This window comes from Onychomys torridus, chromosome 13, assembly GCF_903995425.1.
Source record: "Onychomys torridus chromosome 13, mOncTor1.1, whole genome shotgun sequence".
NCBI lineage: Eukaryota > Metazoa > Chordata > Mammalia > Rodentia > Cricetidae > Onychomys > Onychomys torridus.
In genome coordinates, this window is record NC_050455.1 from 40,998,595 (window position 1) to 41,005,278 (window position 6,684).

A 6,684-nucleotide genomic window follows, 5' to 3' on the forward strand; every position below is an offset into this window, starting at 1 on the left:
CCCTGTCTCGAAAAGCCAATTATTCCATTAAAATTCAAATGAAACCTAAGCAAAAATGCCAGCTTTTCGAAAATGTTAAATTTGTAACTTGAATATTTCTTGTCTCCTACCATTAGTGTATTCGTTAGTATACTTATTAATAGAATCTTCAATAAATCTAGACAGTTTACTGTAGTTTGTGACTCATTTAAAATAAAAACCAAAGTCTTCATCTTTTACCAAATATAGATTCAGAAGACCCATCAAGTTCCTTTTTAATCATTCAAATAGCATTCCTCAGCTTTCCAACTTCAGCTTCTGTGTGCAATTTAGAAAACAATACTGCCACCCAGAGGATGAAGGGTTGAAATGCACAGTCAAAAGGAGGAAAAAGTCACTTGGCTTGGTTCCGGATTGCAGAAACAGTTGTGTTATGATCTATGACTTATGGAATTACTGAAATAGTCAAATACTAAAGGCTATAATTTGCATGTGTAAGAAAAATGATTCGACTCTTGATATCTTATGTTTTCACTCTTGATTCAGGTAAAACAAAGTTGTACAAATATAACCATCTTCCTGGAAAAAGTCTATTAACTTTCTAACATCTACAGTGGGATTCTAAAGTACACAGAAAATATTCTAGATAGAAAAGTTTGGCTAAAGCAGTCTGAAAAGAACAATGAGAATGTCCAACAACCAGTTCTAGCCTCACCTAAAACAAAGCAAAGACTGCAGAAATGGCTTAGTGATTAAGAGCACAGGCTGCTCTGGCAGAGGACATGGATTCAGTTCCCAGCACCCACATGGTGGTTCACAACTGTCTGTATCTCCAGTTGCAGGAGCCCAGTGCCCTCTTCCGGCCTCTGTAGTGCACATACATACATGCAGACAAAACAAACACTCATACATAAAAAAACAAACAGCAACAACAACAAAAAAAAAAAAAAACCTTCTAGAAAATGAACTGTCAATTTGGCTAATTTATAAATTTTGAGAAACATCAAGTGCTGGTATTTTATCTAGTTATATTGCTAATGTAGATACAAACAATACATTTTGGTATATTTATTTTCCAGGTATTATTATAAGTATTTTCCAGAGAGAAGAATTTTCTACATAGGCAAGCATATTACCAGGAAGATAATTACTTATTTTTTTCAGTCTTTATGGCATTTTAAACTACTATATTGCTATTTTCCTGAGAACTCCCAAGACAGTATTAAGTAATAACAGTGATAGTGGGTATGCCTACCCTGTTCTTGATTTTAATGTGAATTAATTCAGTAACAGGAATGTGAGAACAGAGTCTAGTCACATTGGAACAAAACCAAAAGAATACTGTAAATTCTATTTTAAGGGTTAACACTCTTAGAAGAAAATTTTAAAGTGTACAAGGAAACATTGTACAAAGATTTTACATGGTGCTCTAACATTGATTTCTTCTCTAAGGAGCAAATAATGAATGTAGCATGTGCCAGTATGTATATTTCCTAGATTCTACAATTCCTGATCAAGTATGATCAGAATGACAAACCATAGCCAGGTTCAAGATAGTTTACATTCACACAGGTATGATACAGATGTCCCTACACCTAAAATTCTAGGGGATACAATTTAAAAGGCATTGAAACCTGATTTTAGTATTGCAGCAGAGGACCCAAGGAATGGTAAAATATAGCTCTCTAAAAAATTTTGGGAGATTACACATTTGTATGCAGGTGTGTGTGCACATGTGTGCATGTGGACTCCCAAAGTCAATGTCAGGTTTCATATGCAGGTGTATGTGCACATGTGAGCATGTGGACTCCCAAAGTCAATGTCAGGTTTCTTATGCAGGTGTATGTGCACATGTGAGCATGTGGACTCCCAAGGTCAATGCCAGGTTTCTTCTTCCATTGCTCTCTCTACCTTGTATTATGAGACAGGGTCTCTCCCTGAATCCAGAGCTTGCAATCTCCACAAGCTGTGTTCTAGGACTATAGGCGGTCTTACAAACTGTCTTATTTCTTTTTCTATTGCCCTAATATGACATCATTATTAAGACAACTTATAAAGAAAGAGTTTGTTTTGGTCTTACAGTTCCAGAATTAAAGTTTATAACTATCATGGTACAGAGCATGGCCCACAGGCAGGAAACTCAGCAGAGGAGAGCTTACATCTTGATCCACAAGCACTAGGCAGAGAAAGATAACTGGGAGTAGACTAGAAATAGAAAATGAACGAATATTTCCAAGTAATTTTCACAAAGCCATTATTACCTTGATATTAAAAGTCAAAGACCTAGCAGAAAAAAAATAATAATGATGAGCATGGATGAAAAATTCTCAGTAAAATACTTAAACTGGGGGAGGCTCCTTGCTGTAAATGTGGTCTGGTAGGCACAGTGATGTGTAATGAAAGAGAGAAATGTAGAACTGGGACCCAGAGGTTTAAAGAGAAGAAAGTCCCAAGGAGAATAATACACTTCATTAACGGTGAAACAATGGAACATTATAGTAAGAATGAATATGAAATCAGTGACTTACAGAAGAAAGATGTTCTGCCCATTGCTGACCCAACAAAACTTACCTGGGGTCTCTACTTATGTTTTACCACTCCATAATAACTTATTTATCTTGCATTTTACAGAAATGTAAAGAACAATTTTAGAAAGCAACCCCGGTCCCCCGTCATATTTCTCTGGCAATTGTTAAAGTAAGTAATGAGTATGTCAACAACTTGATTACTGTCATCTTGCAAGGATTTCAGGTCAATGTCAGAGAACTTGGCAGCTCTTCTGCCTTATTTTTAATGCAATGGTATGTCCACTCTGATGGTAAACCCATCCAGCCCACACACTGGGGAAAATCAGTGGGGATTAGCAAACTAGTTAACTTTGGCAGGGAACTGAGTTCGCTTGCCTGTGACAGCCTGGAAAGCCAGTTTTATACCAGCAACAAAGCATTGAGAATCTGCAGGATTGGATCTGGTGGTTGGCATGTTTAACAAGAATTCCTTGCTATATCTTCTTAAGACATATTATTTCTGTTTCTGTGGGAATCACCCTTTGACTACAAGTTGGTTATTGCCGTCTATAGAACCACTTGTAGCAAATTCTGCCAATAAAAACATGCAAAGGGATGTTTGGGCTGATGATGTAGTAGTTTACAGATACTGTAAAACCAACAAAAGAAAGTTTCTTGGTTCTCACTAGAATGACTTACGGAGGTTTCATAACAAATTTCCTCATCTCCACAGCAACTGTATCCAATTCTTTTCTGTCTGTTGAACAATTGGTACAGTAATTCCTTGTGTGTGGAATCTCTTTCTGAGTTTGCCCAGACACTCTAGTCACTGAATGAGATAGGTCTTTCTAACTGGCAGGATTTCTTTACTCTTATGTATGCAATTAAAATATGAATCAGTGAGCATATTGTGGAAACCTGTCAAGGGACCTCAATAAGTTCAAGTGAAAGTTGAATTTTTTAGATGTAAATTGAAAGTTCAAGTGAAAGTTTTAAGTTCAACTGAAGTTTGAAGAATTTAACAAGGAAGGAGTCTTTTGGGGAGTCTTGGATACAGGGATTCATGAGCTGGTGGTTCATACATGTGATGGTCATCTTTCCTTTCATGAGTGTAAACTATGTAACAGTACTTGAAGGATTTATCTTCAGATTGTCTAATTAGTGACACTATAAATTAGAGTTTACTAAAATACCATTATAGTTCCAGTTTATAGTTGTTGAAACATGTTGGTTTGACCTCTTCCTCACAATTTGGTTTTTTATTTGTATTGTTTTTAACTTTTATTGATTCTTTGCTGATTTCACATCATGCATTCTGATCCTACTTATCTCTCTGTCTCCTCACATCTGCCCACCCCCAAATCAAAACCAAATGTAAAGGGAAAACCAAAGATCAAACAAAACAAAACAAAAAGAGAAAGCTGTAGGGTGGCCCATTGACTCACACAGTTGATCCTTTAGTCCATCCATCTTTACTTGCAATTGTTATTGCCACAAGTCATTGGTCTGACTCAAGGTCTCCATTACAGGCTCTCATTAGGGGTCCTCTTGTGTAGCTAGAGTTTTCTCTTTGTAGTTAGAATTTTCCTGCCTGGCCCACAGTCAGGACAAATCTCTCTTACCTGCCAGTCCCACAGCCACTCAGATCCAACCAAGTAAACATACAGAGACTTATATTGCTTACAAACTGTATGGCTGTGGCAGGCTTCTTGTTATCTAGTTCTTCTATCTTAAATTAACCCATTTCTATTAGTCTATAAGTTGCCATGTGGCTCGTGGCTTACCGGTACCTTACATCTCGCTTGTCATGGTGGTGGCTGGAGTGTCTCTCTGTCTTAGCCTTCCACTTCCCAGACTTTTCCTCTCTGCTTGTCCCACCTATACTTCCTGCCTGGCTACTGGCCAATCAGTGTTTTATTTATTAACCAATCAGAGCAACACATTTGACACACAGAACATCCCACAGCACTCTTGGATATCCTGTTGTCCTGTATCATGGAGACCCTACTGTTTTGGTTCTGTAGGCTCATGCTCCAACATGTTCATAGATTTGGTAGATGTTGGGGTGGGCCAACTCCTAGCCCAAGTATAGCTAGAGTTTTTTTGGTCCTGCCTGGCCCACAGTCAGAACAATCTCTCTCACCTGCCAGTCCTGCAGCTGCTCAGACCCAACCAAGTAAACACACAGAGACTTACATTACTTATAAACTGTATGGCTGTGGCAGACTTCTTGTTAACTGTTCTTATATCTTAAATCAAGCCAGGTTCTGGGCCTGGGTGGTAGCTGGGTTGAGCAGCCTGCCAGCTTTCCCTCATCTTCACTACCTGGGTGAGCTCTCCAGCATTGCCTCAGCTAGCTCACCCAATGCAGCAGCCTACAGCAAGGAATGGGACCAGTTCTCCTGTTCTCAGGTCCTCAGATCGTGTCCCCACATTCATATCACTGTAGAGGGCCAGCTCTACAGTTTTGCCCAGGGAAGGTACCATGCCTGCTCTCCTGTGTGTTACAACTAGTATGGGGCAGGGTTAGCTCTCCCATTCTTGTGATTCCTTGGCCAGTTCTCCCACATGTGTCCCCAACCCCAGGGTCAGCTCTAGTGTGGTGTCCAGGTGAGGTGCATGCCTATGGTGAGGGGTGGGCCATCTTTCCCCTGAGGGCCAGTGAAGGGAGGGGTTGGCTCAGCACAGCATTGTTTCAATGACTCTCATGCTAACACAGGCCATGAACATCACCACAGACCTAAAGGGGCCCTAGCCATCGGCCAATGCCCGGATGTCTGTACGGCTCCAGGTGGTAGCCTTGGCCACCCATATCAGCATAGCCCCAGGTGCAGCACAGCCCTTGGGACACCCTCATGGCCACAGGTTGCAGCTCAGAGCCCAGGCATCTATGTGGTCTTTTGTGGCAACATGGACCATAGAAATCAATACAGACCCTAGCTGTGGTAGGACCACAGACCCAGACATGGTCCTAGGAAGCAGCCTGGGGCCTGGATGTCACCATGGTCCCAGGTGGCAGTGTGGGCCACAAAGACATCATGGCCCCTGCAGCAGCATGTCCCTCAGACACCAACATGGCCCCAGTGATGACTTAGACCAGAGGCTCCTACACAACTCCCAGTGGCAAAAAGGAGCCACAGACATCAAAACAGGCCCCCCTCTGCTGCTCCAAGGTCCCAGACCAAGACCTGGCCCAGACATTTCCTTGGACTTGGGTGGACCGTTGGCCATTTACATCAGCCTGTTCCTCACCACCCTCACCTCTCCAGATCTGTCTCTCTCCCCAGCCCACCAACCATTCTGCCTCTCCCTGTCTCTCTCTCTTCCACCTCCCCACCTTGTACTCTCTCACTACAGTGGTAGCACCAGGGCTCTTCGTTGGGTCACAAGTAGCTCTTTTTTGAATGCTATCCACCACCCCAGCTAAGGAATGGCTCAGAGATGTTGTCTTTCCTCTCTTCCCAGCCCAGACCTAGAAACCTAGGGCAGTGCCTGGTATGATGGTACCCTCAGGTGTCAGGCAGACTCCTGGCTGATTTGCCCACCCCACCTCAGGTGGGGCCAGGTGGCTGCTGGTTATGCTCCTGACACACACACACAGACAAAAATCTGGGATGGCGCCATCTGTGTCCTCCTCTAAATCAGGCCCTGATGGCCTCGGGGGGGGGGGGGGGGGTGATTGTTGTTTTGGGGGTTTTGTTTGTTTGTTTGTTTGTTTGGAGACAGGGTTGCTCTGTGTTGTTTTGGTGCCTGTCCTGGATCTCACTCTGTAGACCAGGCTGGCCTCAAATTCACAGAGATCCGACTTGTTTGGAAGGAGTCTGGTGGAAGATCCACCTCGGCTCCCTTCCCCATCTCTTTCCCCAAACCTACGCCTTCAAAGCCTGCCAAACACAGCTCCTCCCCTAGAGAAGCTCAAGACAACAGGGGATATAAGCATGCCAGAAAACAGAGTCCTGGGTCTGCTCTCTACAGGCCAGGGAATTGCCCTGGAGCAGTTTACCCAATAAACCTGGGCTTTTCCTGATTCGATCTGATTCGGTTTGTTGCCACAGTGGAGAGGCCTTCAGAAGGCCTAAAACTTATCACACCTGGCTCTGCCTCCCGAGATTAATGGTGTGCGCCACCACCGCCCCGCCCTCAATTTGTTTTTAACTTTGAGATATTACCTTCAACTCAGATGTGTGGTTATGAAGTG